This window comes from Halichoerus grypus, chromosome 2, assembly GCF_964656455.1.
Source record: "Halichoerus grypus chromosome 2, mHalGry1.hap1.1, whole genome shotgun sequence".
NCBI classification, from domain to species: Eukaryota; Metazoa; Chordata; class Mammalia; order Carnivora; family Phocidae; genus Halichoerus; species Halichoerus grypus.
In genome coordinates, this window is record NC_135713.1 from 205,427,964 (window position 1) to 205,445,970 (window position 18,007).

At 54.7% G+C, this 18,007-nt stretch overlaps 1 protein-coding gene across 1 annotated transcript in view; it reads right to left on the reverse strand.

The window, feature by feature from the left end:
* Nucleotides 1-12,933: 12,933 nt before the first annotated feature.
* Nucleotides 12,934-18,007, reverse strand: part of LOC118547164 (uncharacterized) — a 60,797-nt gene continuing 55,723 nt past the window's right edge. Inside the window, exon 6 of the mRNA XM_078066162.1 lies at nt 12,934-14,310. The gene's annotated coding sequence lies outside the window, so the exon portion shown is untranslated. The remainder of the gene's footprint in view (nt 14,311-18,007) is intronic.

The window sequence follows — 18,007 nt, forward strand, 5'->3', positions numbered from 1 at the left end:
CTGGGCGGCGGCCCCCTGAGTCCGGCCCGGAGATGCCCACTCACCAGGGCCCACGGCGGGGCGTGGAGAGGACCTGCCCCCGGAGGGCCCACGACCTGCAAGTGCAGGAAATCAGCCTCCGGGTGCCCAGGAAGGCTTGCAGAAGGGTCACTGTGTGTGCCCAGCCACAGCCAGCTGACTACCTGCAGGAGCCTGTCCGTCCACAGGGCTCTGCTGGAGACCGTCCCCAGGAAGACCCCTCCCCTTCGGGCAGGGCACCGGGCCCAGGGCCCCCAGGAAGGACCAGAGCCATGTTGTCCCAGAGCTCCCCCTCCCCACCCCCACCAAAGGAAGCCTTCGTCTCTCCCGGAGGGCCAAGGACACAGATAAAGCTCTCCTCTGTCCCTGCTTTTTCTCCCAAATATTTTTTGGTGCATGGAGAATAGAGAGCCCCAGAGGAAGGACCCAGCACCCCATGAAGGAGGAGTCGGGGGCAGAAGAGCAATAAAAAGCATTTTCCCCTTCACAAGGTGCAGGTAGGCATGGCAGGCTTGCTCTGGGCCATGGGGTAGGGGCAGACCCCCAAATGCATTACCTTCCAGAACCTGATTTATCACTGAAGCAGAGCTGCTAGATTCCAACAAGCAATGGGTTTAGAAACAAGAAAAGCCTGTTCATTCCTTCACCCTGGGCCCACAGCACATCCCCATTCCAGAGATGCATCCAGCCCAGAGGACCATAGGGGAACCCCGGATGGGGGACATGGAGAGGCCTGCACCCTGCTGTCAACATGTTTTCCCCACTAGAAACTGAGATACATCTGTCAAAGGGTTTGCTCTGATGTGAGAAGCACTGTAAAGGCATTGCAACCGAGCTGGATCTGGCCGTGAGTTCCCGTTGAAATGAGCACAGCTGCAGGAAATCAGCACGCTCTGGGCCCTGCTTCTTGGGTGCCCGAGATGCCCACGGAGGGGCCCCGTGCATGCCTGGATGGGACAGGATGGTTCAGGCCACCAGCTACAGAGCCCCCACCAAGGCTTCTCTTCCTGAACTCCATGTAGCCCTTCCCTGTGTCTGCCTTTGCAGCCAGACCCGCTGGGTCCCCCATCCATGGGTCCGCACCTTCCCTGTCCTCTTGACATGACATAGCAGGGGTCCCTGCTGTGCAGGAGGTCTCTGAGGACGGGCTCTACCTTGGGCTTCTCTGTGTCTTTGTCTGGACTGATTCTGTGCAGGGCCACCCAGCAGCTCTGGGTGGTCCACGGAGGGTTGAACATCTTGAAAATGGTTACAGTGAGGGGTATTTAGCCTGGTAGCAGGTGGGACAAAGACAAGGGATGAGAGAGAGGGCAGTCACTCCACCCCTGCTCCTCCAACAGGCTCCCTCTCTCCCTTCCCCTTCCTCCTGGAGAGAGAGACTTTGGTCAGTGAGGGTCTCAGGGAACACCCCTACCACTCACCCTCACCCTCACTCACAGATCTCTGCGCCCAGACCTCTCAGATCCAGCCAGGTAGGTTCATTGCTGATTGATCCTTGAACCAGGGATGCTCAGATCAGGTGGGTGTGGCCACAAGTGGCCCAAGCTATAAGGTAAATGGGGGGGTGCAAAGGGGGTTCACACACACTCCCCCCACTTCTATGCACAGCACCCAGGTTGGCTCCAACCCTGAGATGGAAAGCATTTTGAAATGCGATGCTCTGCCAGTTTCCCCCAAGTGCAGGTGGAGAGGAGGAGGCAGCAGAGGGCCCCCCAGGGACCTCACTCACCTGCCGTCAGCCCCCCAGCCCCCTCGTCCCCCGTCCGCCTCGCTGACCCCCTCTCTGCCCCAGGATCCGTGGGGCACATCCTGTGAGGACCTCTCCCCCGCTGTCCCCGAGCCCTCTGCCTCCCTGACTTAGAATGGTAATAGCACAAGCGGGGTTCTTCTCTCTCTTTTAGTCAAAATCAATGACAATGACAGAGTTATAAGGCGAGCCGTGGGGAGGAAGAAGAAAGCGCCTGGTGTCAGAATTGATGCAGCAGGCAGTTAGAGGAACCTATTAGGATTTCAGTTGCCTTAGGGTGTGCTGCTCCGCGCAGAGCGGCCTGATATCAGCGAAGCCCCCTGGCAGGCAGGCAGCCTTCTTCCCCTTCCCCCGCGCACCTGTCATTAATGTGGAAGGCGGAACATCGCAGCTATTAGTCTGGGGGGGCACATGGTGGAGATGTCTCAGTCACACGAGGGGGGACGGGGGAGCGCCGTCGGGAGCCTAAAAATGCAGTCTAGGGGAGGGGAGACAGGGGAGCCCCGAGTTGGGAGCTGGGGTGTTTCTGGGTGTCCTGGGGCCTCCGAGAGGACAGAGTCAGTGCCACACACAGGGGTGATCCTTGCAGGTAGAGGGGAAGCTGGACGGACACAGGTTGAAGCAAGGCTGGCCAGCTGCTGCCAGTGGGAGTCCCTTTGTTTCTCTCCTGTTGTTCTCCCTGGCAGGAAGCCAACACACCAAGCAAGACCGCCCCCAGGACTCACTATGCTCCCTCCCCACCGAGCTGCACTGGCTCCCTGCTCCCCAACAGGGAGGAAGGCAAATGGGGGTGAGGGGGTTATTGGGCCCCCACTGTCTCGGGTCTTGTGGTCTTGACCGTGATGACCCGGGGACCCGGAGGAGGCCTGCCTCGAAGAGCTGGCTGCCATGGTGAGTGAAGTCGAGGATGGAAGCCCCAGCAGCAGCGTGGGGGTGTGGGGAGCGAGGTGAGGGGCCTTAAAGCAAGCACCTGAAAACAGTTTCTTCCCCCCAGACCATCCTGTCTCAGAGCCAAAATCTGTAACTCTGTGTGACTCACCCCGTCAAGGCCCAAACAGGGGCGTCCCTGGCTACCCGGTGACGGGGGCTGCCCCCTTGCCCCCACAAATGTCTGTGGTAGCTCCAGCCCTTGCCTCTGCAGAAACGCAAGGAGAGTGAGCGGAGAAGGCGGGGATGAACTTGGTGTGGGATCACGTGTGGCTAATATTCCCATTAAATAAATACATTTTGCTAATTGGATTACTCAGACAGTATAATATACTACTGGATTTCCAACATGATGCTAATAAATTGTGTGAAGAACTTAATCATGTTAGCATCCCGAAAGCTTGTAAGAGATGAAATTAGAAAATCAGGCAAAGTTGACATCCAGGGCTTTGGTGAGGCTTTCAGACCCGCGAAGCCTCCGTGAGCTTCCCTACGCCGGGCAGCCATGTGCCCCAGGACCTTGCGGGCGGTGAAGGGGTGGCGGAGAAGGGGAGGGGAGCATGGGCACTCATGGGCCCGCAAGTGAGAGTCATCGACCTGTACCAGGGGGGCGGTCCTTGCGAGGGACCCAGGGGATGGAGGCGGCGTAGGGAAGGAAGGAAGATTCCTCGGTGGGCAACGGCCACCCCCTTCATCACCAGAAGTCCGCAGTGAGCGCCGGGCAGGGCCAGGTGGCTGTGGTTCCCGTAAGAGTCCACGCAAATGGTCGACAGGGCCCCGGGGCGTGGCATCCATCTCCCTGCTCACTGCCCATGTTCTTGGCAGACAGTCGCCTCTTCCAGGTGCCTTTTAAGATGTGTGTTTCCACCCACATCTTCCTTCACATGGAGAGACTCAGACTCCAGGCCATGGCAGCCACAGAGCGGTTGTGGGAAGGGCCTGTGGTTTTGAGCCAGGTGGCTGAGACAAGGCCCCTCCTTTGCATCAACCCCCTTACTGGGGGCTCCATAGAGAGAGGCCCCCTATTTCCCTCTCCTCTCCGGAAGCAGGGTGGGTGGTGTTTAATTAACATTGGTAGTAGACATGGCAAGTGAAGGCCAGAATCTAAGTGCTGATGACTTCTACATCGCTGTCTCGGCCCCCGGCCCCCCAAAAGGGGGTGAGGGACAGGAGTTCTGCTGCAGAGACAATAAAACCTACCATCCCACCGAGCAGGCAGAGGTCAAAATAGAAGGCAGACCCTTCAAATGGCACGCACACACATGCACATGCACACACGTGCATTCACGGGCTCGGGAGCACACACACACCTGAAATCAGCCCACAAACAGGGGCATCTCTTCGATGACCGGAACTTCATTAAAATAATAACTGGTTTCTGCAGCAGCTCTTAATGCAAATGTTTCCCTAACTCTCCAGGTTTGAGAGCAACAGTACATACAATTCTAATTTGCATAACAAAATCCGTTAGGAAGGGGGTAAAAAAAAATCTCTTGTTTGATGCTTCCTGGTAATTAGCAAGAACAATTACCACAGCATCCGGAATCTTTAGCCCCGAAGATGCCAGGGCCCCACTTGAGCACATCAGGAGTCGGTTTCAAGAAGTCCAAAGAAGGCCATCGTGAGGGATGCTCACCCCACGCCTGAAACAGGTGCTTCCAAGCTAGGAGCGCACACCCCCTCCCCATGGTGCCCCTATACCCCAGCAGCCTGCTTCCCACCCTTATACCTGCCCACAGTCTCACGCCTATTCTCATACGCCTCCCCCAGGAGCTCACAGACCGAACCATCCATTCACGCCACGAGAGTCAGCGGTGCCCACCGTGGACCAGGCTTTCTGCTTTGTGTCCCGACCCGCAAATGTCTTACACAGTTTATTCAAGACACTCACAGCGCTGACCTTCTGTGTGCCTGAGCTAGCTGGTGAAGATGCATGACAAGACAGGCTCGTCTTCAAGAACGTCACATCCAATGTGCACGGGATACATCCCGGGGACAAAGCCCATGCATGGTTCAAAGGGTCCCTCTCTCTCCTGTGTGGGCAGGTGAGCAGAGGTAAGAAGAGCAGAAATAACAGGATGCAGGCACAGGAGATAAAGTCCCGGCCAGAGACATCTGGGGGACCCTCGGCAGGGCGGTGGCACCGTGTAGGAAGGACACAGCAGGAGGTGGGGCCGAAGAAGCCGGTGGCAGAAGATCAGAGCAGGTCAGAGGCGGAGGGCCAGAAGGAACCAGGAAGGACACCATTGTCCTCTCCGGGTGAGGGGGGCCGGGCAGAGACAGTGGACCAGCTTCTAGACAGGGAATGAGGGATAGGAGGGGAAGGAGGAGAAAAAGTCCAGAGTGACTGTAGGGGTGTGAGGAGGCGTAGGCTGGGGGAGAACCAGAGTGATGGGATGGTTTGATGGGGGGTCCTGGGAAGAAACACCCTCTCCCCTCACTTAACTCGTTCATGTGGGGTGCGGCCTCCTGCACCCCGTGTGTCTATTCAGAGCTATGCCACCGTCTCTGCCAGCTCCCCGAGACACACACACACACACACACACACACACACTGTTCCCACGCATGCTCGGCTCATGCACCCTGCTTCTGGGGAACAGACACCCTGGCGGAAAGGAGTCCTGACCGCAGCCTCAGCACCCCCACCCCGTTCCGATGCTGCACTTTCAAACCTCCCTCCTTCCCGTCCCAAATCCGTTTTCATCTGCAGAACCTGATCTCATCAGGAGCCCAGTGGAAGCGGGGACAACCCGGCATCTTCTTCCCCCATAAGAGCCGCAGAAGGCCACACCCGGACCCCCGTCGTGCTCTTCCAGCCCTCTGCTGGGCAGCTCAGAGCTGTTCCTGCCCACGCGGTTCTGGCAGCGGGCGGGCAGGCTTTGTCCCTGGACTTCAGAGGGCACAGTCTCGATCTGTGCTCCAGTCTGGAAGATGGAGGTCGTGGGGAGCAAATCACATAATTGACTTGCAAAGTGAAGGTTGAACTTGAAGTGTTCCTGGGTGGCCTTTGTGTCCTACGTTGTCTTCTCCCATCTTCGTTCCCTGAAGAAAGGGGAAGAGAGAACCGATGGTGCTTCGGGGTGGGGGGAAGCATGTGGCCCCTCGTGGTGCCCTTCTCAGCACCTAAGGCAAGGCTCTCAGGTGTATGTTGAATGAATGAATGAGTGAATGAATGAACGAACCAAGCAGTCTCCTGCCTCCCCCTGTCCTCCTGGTTATAAGGGGTGGCCAGCACTCTCTCATTTATAAGCATTTCCAGCTCCATCACCACATTCGTGCTGTGTGAGCATTGTGATGCTTTTTCCAGTCTAGAACGAGGACATGGAAAATCCGAGTTTCCTTAGACTTCTTCATGCTTTTGTCTCTCCTTTGAGATCGACGTTCTTGACGTGACCTTCTGATCACGACTTTGTGGAGTGGGAAAGGCTGAGGGGACCACAAAGCCAATCGAATGCCACCCTTGTCCCACCTGCAGTCCGGCCCCGGAAGCGCAGGTGGGCCTGGGTGGCCAGAGAGAATGCTGGCCAGCTCGGCAGAGTCTCTTTGTTTCCACTCATCGAGGCCAGAGGAATCCAGAGGTAAACGGAGAGAAGTCTCCGTGACAATTACAGATACCAGGCAGTGATGCTATTTGCTGCAACCTGGAGGTAAGATAATAATGTGAATAATTTAAGCCCCAGGCTCCAAGTTGGAATCTACAAGTAATAAGAAGGGAAAGGAAGGGGAGGGGAGGGGGGGGAAGGGGAGGCAGGGGTGTCTAGGCAAAGAGACAAGGAGAGGAGAGTGTCCAGCAAAGGTAGCAGTGTGTGTAAAGCTCAGAGGGCAGGGAAAGCTCAAAGAAATGCAGCAGGAGCAGAGTAAGGAACAGGGAGCCTGAGGGAAGTGAAGAGGTGGCAGAGAGAGCTTGCGGGGGCGAAGGCCGACACTCCCCGGAGCCAGCTTCTACCTGCGCACCAAATCCGATTTGTACATCATGGGGAATTTTGTGGACTGGTTGCTAAATCGAGCCATTTTTTAAAAATTCAATTATATAAACTCACAGTTAAAGAAATTTTGTTAAAAAGAATGATCATAAAAACTCGAGACTCCCGCACTTACTAATTATTTCGCTACATTTGATTATTAGCTGTGCTCGAGATAATTTGTATTTCTTGCATCTGTACACTGGAAACATTATATAATGGTGACTACCACACCTTTCTTTCCAGCTCCCTGCTCAATGATGTCATGCTGTTAGTCTGAAATTGGCTGCAATAGGAGGATTTACACCATGGAAATTGGCAAACTCTACAAATCAGGGCTTGATTTATGGGGTGTTGCTGATTGTCTAGACTCGAGAAAGCAGTAGAGAGAATGTTAATCATACAGATTCAACTTTAAATGGGCTTATTGCCATTATGTTGTGAATGTCACAGAACGATTGTCAAATTAGGGTTGAATTGCAACATAGGTCGACCACAGATACAAGAGCTCAGCAAAAATCAGCAAAGGCATTCTGAGTTATCGCTCGGCTACGTGGAATTTGCAATAAGGAATATTGTATATTTTATTATTATTTGTCAATTGGCGCCACACACCATTTATATCGGTAAAACTTAGGATAAACACACACAGATGTACACGCATTTGTTTTTCGGAGAGCCGGTGGTCCCACATTTATCAGCACACCAGAGTCTGAGAGCCACGTCAGGTGGCAGCCTCGTGCTGGACTAAGAGGCTATTCCCCTTCACTGGGACTGGGAGCACCGAGGGAGTTGTAATCACATTAGGTTTTTGGACACTGGTTCGATGTGGACAACGGACAGGAGGCCAGCCGCTAGGGGGGCAGGGATGGCAGGGAGGGGGCTGTGAAAGATGCCCAACGACGCATGTGTGCGGCAGTGGTGACCGCGAGTGGGCAGTGCACAAGAAGGACATGGCCCAGACCCGAAGAACAGAGCCCGCCGCTCGCTCTCACGGCCAAGGTTACGGGCGGCAGCCACCACCCCGTGCTCCCCGAGTCTCGGGGAGCGTGAGCCATCCCCGGGGGATCATGGCTGATCAGACTCACATCGTGAGTTGCCGAGACGGAGGCTTGGCCTTCTTTTGCGGTGTTTCCCATAGCTCCCCACTTAGGGCTCTCCCGGGTCTGGGGTTCCACCCCGTGCAGTGGACCAGGTGTCCAGTCATCCGTCCATGGCCCCAGCCGCTATCACTCAACCCCCGCTTACAGGCGGATGGAGCCCCTTCTGGATTCCTGCGGAGGCCGCGCCGTGAGGGGACCCAGCACCAGACTGGGCGGCTGAGGCTGGAGATGCGCACGCCTCCCTCCCGACCCAGCCTGCCAGGGGGAACCCCGCACCCCGCAGGGCCATCCCGGGGACTCAAAGCTGGGGAGAGCAGCTGCTGATGTTCACAAGAACCTTCTCCGCTCGGCAGCTTTTCGCAGGCTGTGGGGCCTCGTGCCTGTGCCCGCCGGGGCAGCGAGAGGCCGGCGGCCCATTGGGCTGTTGCGTGCAGCCCCCGCATGGTGCCAGGCCACGCTCCTTCATCCCTTTCGGCAGGGAATCCGCGCCCTCGGCCCCTCCGAAGTGCCAGAGACGGATCGCTGATCCGCCGAGGAATCGTGCTCTACAAGGTTAAGCGTGTTTGCCCAAGAAATACGGATAATGGTCTTATCATGTATGACCTTTACTATGTGTGGAACACTGTCCGTGACAAAAATGCCATCTTTTAAATGGTTTTCACACCAGGGTATCCAGCCATTAATCACGGTGCCTGTGAGTGCCCGGGGCGCTGCCTGGGAAATCCGTGGCCCGCATTGCATTCCGGCGGCGGCTGCATGAGGGCCTTCACTTCATTATTCCAGGCACGGCCCCGTGGCGTCCTGGGCCTGATCTCCCCGAGGGCCCCGGGCCCGGAGCCTGCCTCCTCCTCCTCCTCAGCAGCAGCGTCCACGCGGCCCTGATTCGGAGGTCTCTTCGTTACCCCCCCCATCCCCCGTGGAGCTGATAAGTAACTGGTGCTCAGTGCCCCTGCAGAGGCCGTGTGTTTGGTCTCCGCGGTGTCTGTGATGCTTGCCTGGTCCTCCCGCTCCTGCTGGAAGTTGGGGTATTGTTCGGTAGGGGCCGCCTGACGCGGCCCGGCTCCTGCCTCCCCCTGTCTGCCTAATTGGAGGACTGGCAAGCGACAGAATTCAGGATATTCACTTCCACAAAGACATTCTCTGATGTCAGCCGGGAACATCTGCACCGTCCAATTAGGTAGCCACCAACCACACGTGGCTCATGCACGCTCAGAAGAAAACCTCTCCAAACGAGAGGGGCTATAATGGGGAGATGCAAACAGATTTCAAAAGCCCGGTGCAAAAACAAAAGCAAAGTATCTGATCAGCAAGTTTTATGCTGATGACATGCTGAAATGACAATGTTCGGGATGTGTTGGGTTAAAAAGAATGCATTATTAAATTTAATTTCGCCTCTTTCTTTTTACTCGTTGAACGTGGCTACTAGAAAATTTAAAATTCCGGATGTGGCTTGCATTATAATTCCACGAGGCACGCGGTGATAGGCCTGACATACGTCCCAGGCAGAGACCTGGCCTGGGTGTGGGGAAGACAGATGGGGAGCAGAAGAGAAGGCAGGGCCCCTGCGTGGGGACCAGATGCACCCAACCTCGTGGTGGGTGGGCATTGTGCACACACAAACATCCCTTTGGGGGATTGTCTGTGTTTTGCAAGCTTGATGCTCAGACAAGGATGAGTAGAGACACACTCCACTTTATGGATAGATATTCAATGATAACCTTGGGGATAGACAGGCAGAGGTAGCCAGGGCCTCCCTGAGTCCCCCCTTTGGAAGGGAACGAGGATGACCTCAGCAGGGAGCAGACGGTGGGTGCCCACCCCAAACAATCAGGAGTGCCCCCCTGGGTGATGTTCTGATCTCCCCTGCCCTACACATTTTGATGCACACATCTGTCCTGAGCCACTTCTTAAAATGACCAGTTGATGCACATCAAGGAGAGGTATGGCTGAGCCGAGGAACTTCCTGATGCCTTCTGGGTGTTTTCCAGGCCCCCTACAACTAGAACCTAGTTTCCACCACTGTCCGTCCGTAAAAGCACCTGGGTACCTACCGTGGGACCATGGAAGCTTTTCTCCATCAGCATCATCCTGGGTCTGACTCGTGCACGAATGAAGAGTAAGTGCATTCCAGGGTCGAGGGCCGCAGAGTGCACAGGTGCATGGAGGGCCAGGGGAAGCAGCCTGTGGGCTACTATCCCCTCCTTCTGAGGGATTTGCCTGGCAAACCCTGCTTGCTGGACTCTGCTGGGCACTGAGGGTGCAAGATAGGTATGCCACCCCTCCGTAGGCGTATTAACCGGTTGTTCCAAATACATGGGTGAGTGGCAGGAGGCCCATGAGCTACCTGGGGGCATTGAGCCCAACCTGAGGATTTAGAAATGCACATGGAGGAAATGGAGGAGCCGAAGCCTCGGCTGTTTGAAAGGATGAATGACAGGTGCACAAGAAAGTAGAGGGACATTCTGGGCCAGGGCATTATATAAGCAAGTCTCTGAGGCATGTGGCAAAGTTAACTGTGGGGGGTATATGGTGGGGGGCAGAGGTCCCCCGGGCAGTTTGGTTTCAGTGAACTTTAAAGGTCAAGGCAGGGAGTGACAGGAGACAAAGCTGGAAGGGTTGATGGGGGGTGGGACAGTTGCGCAGGGGGACCTTGAACGCCACACCCAGGCATCCAACTTTTCCCTGGAGACAACGGGGCCCCACCGAAGGGCTCTGAGCTGGGGTAGATGAGGTCAGACTCAGATTTTCCATTAACTGTTCTGACAGCCAGGGTTTGGAGTTGAATTAACACCAAAGGGACAAAGTTTGGTGCCTGAACTCGGACACTGGTGTTAGGAATGGAAAAGAGGCAGAGATCCAAGAAATATTTAAAAGATGTAATGGGTCGGGCGCCTGGGTGGCTCAGTTGGTTAAGCGACTGACTGCCTTTGGCTCAGGTCATGATCCTGGAGTCCCGGGATCGAGTCCCACATCGGGCTCCCTGCTCGGCGGGGGGTCTGCTTCTCCTTCTGACCCTCTTCCCTCTTGTGCTCTCTGTCTCTCATTCTCTCTCTCTCAAATAAATAAATAAAATCTTTAAAAAAAATAAAAAAATAAAAGATGTAATGGGTCAAGCTCGATGTCAGATTCAACGTGGGGGTCAAGGGAGACCACCTTGGGGGCACCGTGTGTCTCCTAGCTGTTGGCTCTGATCTCCAGATAAGAGAAAAGCACAGGCAAGCCCCCAGTAAATCCTGGAGGCAGAAATAAGATCCGCCAACGAGGCGTCCTGGGCCAGAGCAGCATTGCAGCCACCCACCGGCCTCCTGCTGACCTCTCGCTGGCTGTCTGGACGGCCCAGGGCACGGGGTGACTCCACAGCAGCAGGTCAAACCCAGCTAAGTACCTAAATAAAGACATGATTGTAGGGATGATTAAATTGAGGCATCTCATTAATTTCATGAGAGGGGTGGGGCCACCAGCCAGCACTTCCCGAAACTCATTGTGTGCCCGGCCCCAAGACACCCCCATGCGACGTCTGGTTGGGTCTAATTTAAGTATGTAAATTTAATGGTTCAGTAAGTAAAATTGCCTTTATTGTTTGGAATGGTTGTGCAATAATTTATGGGCTCGGCTGGTTCATTTGATAGGTCTCTGTGATGGAGTAGGTGATGGCCGTGGAGCAGGTATTTATATAAAGAACTCAGGGAATGTGTGGAGAAAAATTCAGCCCCGCCGTCCCGAACATCATATTCCCAGCCTGTAAGAGTGGACTGGTGGCTAGCTGCCAACAGCCAGGGTGGGTGCAGCCCCGGGCACTTGGGATCAGTGGGCAGGAGCCTGGTCTCCTGGGTTTGAAGATGCATTCAGGGGCACCTGGGTGGCTCAATCAGCTAAGCATCTGCCTTCGACTCAGGTCATGATCCCGGGATCCTGGGGTCCAGCCCCACCTCACGCTCCCTGCTCAGCAGGGAGTCTGCTTCTCCCTTTCTCCCTTTGCCCCTCCCCCTGCTCATGCTCTCGCTTTCTCTCTCTCTCTCTCAAAAAAAAAAAAAAAAAGGCATTCGGTGCAACCTGCACACAGAAGTTGGGGAGAACTGGGAGCACTCTGAACGGACAGGAGTCTAGGCATTCCAGAGTTCCCTCCACCACCTGCTTTCTGACCCAGCCCTACATGCTAGTCCTCCTCCTCCCCCAACACACACTGCACGCCTTGCCTGCTGGGGTAGGGGTGATGGTGAGCGGTGGGGGCAGGCAGTGCCGAGACATGACCCGCAGATGGGCAGAGCAGGGGGCCCGCACCGGGGCAGAGGTCAGCTGGAGCACCAGGAGGAGGGCCCTTAGGGGACCCTTAGGGGACCCAGTTTCTTGGTCTTACTGTGGAAGGTGCCAATGCATAGCGATGAGAAGACAGGTCTAGGAGGCAGGAGCGCCAAGTTTTTCTGCACTTGAGGATTAGGAGGTGGGAAGCCCGCACAGGTAGAAACTTGATCCTCCTTCTGTTTACCCAAAATAATTGCTGAGTATGCCTGAGCGTGTGCCAGCCAATGGCAAGGAGAGGGTGACAAGGGGACGGCAGGCCAACTTGGGCTGCCCATCCATTCCTCAGTAGCCCCTGGCCTCGGCCCTCCTTCCACCTGCCCCGTCCTCTTGGAGAACCCCACCGCCCAAAAGAGCCAGTATTGAACACTTGGTCCAAAGAGAACCACTTGTAACTCTGAAGGAAGGATAGAGTATGAGTGAGGGGGGCTGAGAACCCACAGCCCTCCCCGCACTCAGCTCTGGCTGGCAGCTGCCCACTCCAGAGCTGAACGCCCCTTACTCTTCCAGACGCTGGTGCTCTCCCTCATTGGGTTTCAGTCCACCCCCTCCCCTGTGATTGTACCCATCAGGTTGGAAATAAATAAGCATGGCCACCTCTTAATTTTCCATGGCTGGTGATCCACTTTGGGGATTACCTAAAGCCAATTTTTGCTTCTAGACCAGCATTATCGCACCCAATGCTCCCCCCCCCGCCCCATCTGAAGGGGGGACACTCAAAGGGGAAGTCTGCTCATCTGCGACTCAGCCTGGAAGAAATGCTTTTCGGAGAGGAACTCAAACCTCTGGGAAAGTTGAGTGCTGTCGTCGCGAGATAAACACCCGGATTCTGTATCACGCGCTTTGCTGATCCCTTTTAATAGGATAAGAACACTGTGCTAAAATTAAGCTGCCTCCATATTTGTTTCCAGTTCACTTCTCTCCGCGGGGAGATGGTCCCCCAAAACAGACTGATAATTAGAAACCGCTTCTACCCACGTTAACAGTGACAAGGACTGCTGATGTCCACTGAGGGCTTGCCATGTGCCCAGCACTGAGTCAGTTCAGGAGATGGAAATCCATAAAGACAGAAAGACAGAACCCCAGGTCATGGCGGGGTCCCCAGGGAGGGGACTCTGAGGCCAGGATCAGAGTACAAGACATTTAATCAAGAAGGGAGCAGAGGAAGCACCAATGGGGAGTGGGGAAGGGATGTGGGGACCTGAGGCAGCCAATATAAGTACCTCGTTCATATAGTTATCACTGAGGGCAAATGGAGCTCCAGCCCAGCAGCAGATTCCGGGAGACGGAGTGACCCATCCGGAAGGTTACGAGGTTATCCATCCCTCCATACCCTTGGTTGAGCACTTCTGACCTGCCCCTCTACCTAGAGGGACCCCAACTCTGGCAGTGAGTCCAGGTGCAAGAGCAAACAGAAGTCAATGTCATGGGGCTCTGGGCGGGGCACCAACAGGGTCTGCTACGCCATTTTAAGAGGAAATTACTTGCCAAGGCCACGTACTTTTGGAGAATTCTTCTCCAAAGCCCAACCATCCCCCAGCCCCACCACGCTGACCCTGCCGAAGGATCCCCTGCCTGGCAATGCCCCTGGTGGGCCTGCCTCTGTGGGTTTCCCAAAACACCCAGCTCCCAGGTCAAGAGACATGGCGGCACTCCTGCTAACCATGCCCCTGCTCCATTGCGTGGCACCACAGAATGATGCCACAGCACCAAGGTCGAAGGCCAAGGACATGGCAAGAACTTGATCTTGAAAATACTGTTTTTTCCATTGACACAAAGAGGGCCGACTGAAAGAATCGTCAGTTGACGAGCGTGGGAGAGGACGTGGAGAACTAGAAACTGCTACCTGCTGCTGGGCACGTAAGCAGTGCGGCCACTGGCAAGACCAATCTGGTGGCTCTCAGTGAGCTAGCCACAGAACTACCCGGCAATTCCAGCAAGTCCACTCCTAGAAATATACCCCAAAGAGCAGAAAATAGGTGTTCAGAAAAACCTTGAACACAGATGTTCACAGCAGCACTATTTACAACAACCCCAGATGGAAATGATCCAAAGGTCCGTCCACAAAAGCATGGATGAACAGAGCGTGGTGAATCCATATGCCAGAGTGTTATTTCAGCCACGGAAAGAACGGAGTTCTGGTACATGCTGCCACATGGATGGACCTTGGCTCCGTTATGGGAAGTAAGAAGCCAAACACCAAAGGCCACGTGTTGTATGATCCCATTCACATGAAGGGTCCAGATTGGGAAATCTATGGAAGCAAAAGCACATGGGTGGTTGCAGGGACCAGAGCGAGACAGAATGGGGTTTATCTGCTTATTGTGGGGTTTCCTTTGGGGGGGATGAAAATGTTTGTGGCCAGATAGTGGTAATGGTTGCACCACATTGTGAGTGTACTAAAACACCACTGAATTGTATTTAAAATAGTTAAAATGGCGATTTTGTGTAATGTTTTTTACCACAGTAAAAAAAAAAGAAATAACCACCCACCCCAGAAGAAGGAAGAAGTGATACTGAAATTATAAGCATTTATTGCACATAATTCAAAAGGGGTACTTAAAAAACACGTGAGAAATCATGACTCTTTTTCAGCCCAGAATGGAGCCCGGAGACAAACCCAAACCAATAATAATGAAATAATAAGACCTAACAGCTGTGGGAATAAAATCTTCTCTTTGGCTCACATGTGGATAATCAAGAGTTAACTCTTAATAAAATAATAAAACACAGGAGCAGTGGGAATAAAGATTACATCCGGAGCCAACTGCCAGAGACCATATTCCTAAAATAATGACTCCCCTTTTTATTTCCTTTGTTTTATTGTACAAGATGTAATAGAGCTGGGCCGTTCCCCAACTTCCAGGGGAAGGGAATTGTCAATCGAGACGAAAAATGTCATAATTTAAGCCTGTCCCAGCCTGGCGAGAAGGTCCATATGGTCTTTAAGTGAGGCGCATGCAAGGAGGCTCGTGGAGCCCTGATTTACACTGTCACCGAAGACCTGCTTCCTCCTCGACCTTCAGGGACCACGTGGACCGGACGGTCACGTGGACGCATCCCCGCAAGCCCTAGAAATCCATGGAAGAAAGGAGCAGGGTGCCCGCCCAGCAAACCCTGGGAGGAGAGATTACAGTGAAAGAACACAGAATATAATTGATCTCCCTTTTCCTCCCCTGCTGCTGCCTGAAGCTGGAATCTTTAGAGCAAATAAGGCAGTCTGCAAGTCTGGGGGTCAGTGACATCCGGTTGCGTTATTGTTGCATTGCTGTGGTTTTTTTGTCTTCTATTGGGAAGTTTTGTTGGCGAGGATGCTTACGTGGGACCGGGCATTAAAGGGTCGCGTGTTGTCAAGCTTGCCCTTCCTTGCACCTGTACTCAACCAGAGCTCGAGGATGCACTGCACTCCTTGGGCCAGAAGGCGATGTCATTTCAGCCAGAGGCACCTCAGGTGCGAGCATCCTTGAAGCAGGACATCCCCTGTGCTCCAGCCTCACAGACCGATCTTCCTCGGAGACTCCCCCAGATAACCCAGCACAAGACGGGGAGATTCTCCTCTGCGGGGCTTAAGCTTCTCAGAATGAACAGAAACCAGTCCTGGCTCCTCCTTCTGTTGAGCCCGCCACCCCCCACCCCCCCGCCCCCCCTGTTGTTTTTTTATCTTAAATGTACACCATCTGAACAGCAATGCAAGCACGCAGTTGGGGCAGCAGCCTGTCTTGTCCCCACTCTCTCTGGGTCCACTGGCCCCAGGGAGGCGGCGGAGTTGCTTCTGGGAAATCAGGATACTGGGGAGGCTCCGGGAATTTCTGAGGCCCACGGCAGGAGGTTGAACACAGCGCATGCCCACCACCCACACACTCTCACACACGCACACGCGCTCACGCTCACAGCACTCTCACGCGCTCTCCCTACTCTCGGGAGCCCCCACACACCTCATTGGCATCCAGTCCCATTAACTGATTGCTTCTCCCGCCCTAATATTCTAGGCTGTTCAGCAAACCTCCTTCTTTTGTTTCCACTTCCCCGCTGTCCTTCTGAGAGGGGCCCGTTTTGATTAATATTAACGCTCCGCCTGAACCGCTTTCCCAGCCATTTTAAAGGGCAGTTCCTCTTTTCGGCAGAGCCGTTGATCAATTGGTATAAAGCAAGGACAGGGATCAATACAGAGGGCAGAAGGAGTGGATTTCGGGGTCTTTGGATGGCCAAGATTTGATATCTTTTTTCTCCCCTGAACCTCCCCGTTCTCCTGCCCAGGCTGAGCTTCAAACGGGCAGCTGGAGGGGATTCTAGGATGCGTTGCTCTGTGCCCAAAGCCACCAAATTACCTCTGAAACAATGTGATAATCAGCTGGGCAGGGCAGGGATGGCGGCCTCCAGCACCATCCTGCTAATCCTATTTGGCTGCACCCCCCTCCTCCCCACCCCTCCAGGCCCCTGCTCTGGCATGGGGGGGCAGCCCCCTCGCTTCAGAAGCCAGCCCCTCTGCCCACTAGCTGGCCTGGGCCAGGGCACCCGCCTGGGGTGGCAGCAGCCTGAGCCCCGGAGGTCCCCTCCAGCTCTCCCTCCCCTCCCCCCTCCTTCCCTCTCCCCTCCCTCCGCCCCACCCCTTCTTTCCTCTCCCCAGATCTGCTGTAACTGACATTTTCCATCTGACAGGTTCTGTTTTCCCTGCCTCCAGTTGCCAGGGAAACAAGCAGAGAGGACCGCAGCCAGGGAGCTGTTAGCTGCCTTTTTAAGGGGCCCTGGACATAAACAGCACTTTCCATAATGGGAGCCGGGCACAGAGGTTTAAAAAAACAAAACAATACAGAAGAGGAGGCTAAAGTGGAAAAAAAGTCAGGGGAAGGGCCCCCCACCGGGTTAATGGGAGAGTGAAGGATGGAAGACAGACCCCAGGCAGCCTTACACTCCTCTGGACAAAACCAGCCACCTTCCTGAAAGGTCTGATTCTCTCCTTGATGTGCAGAGAAGCAGACACCTGGCCCCCAGCCCTGACGGCTTCTCTAAGACCAGGAACCGACTTGGGACTGTGGCTCCATTGAGCTGGGGGGGCGGTGGGGGAGAACCTGTTAGGATTGAAACCCTCCGGTTTGAAAAGATGCTCTTCCTTAAGTGATGGGGGCCATGCAGACTTATCTTTGGAGAAAGGCGAAGGGTTCTTGTTTCTCAGAGCACACTTGCTCCCTAGATAAAGGGGGGGTAGAGGTGCAGGAATTTGGGGGTGAAGTGGCTGAAGTGCAAGGTGGCAGAGGGGAGGGTGCCCCCTCTTTCAGGAAGCCGGCTGGGATTGGACACAGAGATCTCTGCCATTCATCCATGAATCTTCTGGAAGCAGCCACTTCCGCATCCCTCTTGTTTGTACACACACGCATGCATGCTTGAGCATGCATGAGCCTAAACACATTGGTTCCTGCAAGTGGGTCTAAGTGGACCCAGCCCTCGGCAAGCTTGGGGAGCAGACTGTTTATTTGTGGGCCCTCAAAGCAGCACTGGCTTGTTTCCCTTCAATGCCTCTTTCCCTCCACCCTCACCTTGACCCTGGCCCAAACGGTGTATCAGCAACCTGTCAACTTTGGATTCTGCATTGTGAGCGTTTTTCACCCCCTCTCCCATCTCCACCCCTCCTGCTTCTACCATTTTCCCTGAGTTATGACGACTGTCCCCGTTGGTGCCTGCCCCACCACCATCCCTCCGTTCTCCCCATCCACCAGGCTGCTGCCAGCAATGGGATCTCTCCTTACACACACCTGTCCCCCCACCCCCGGGCCCCCAGGGATTTCTGCTTGAGAGCACCCGATGCAAAATCCTTAGCCTGATGCTGATCACACTTCACCTCCTGACCTTGACTCAGCTTTCCAGATCCTTCTCCCACCTGCCCCCTGTCCCCTCACCCTATCACACCTCCATCCCTCAGCCTGGAAGTTTCCTTAACCCTGCTCAGTTTAGCA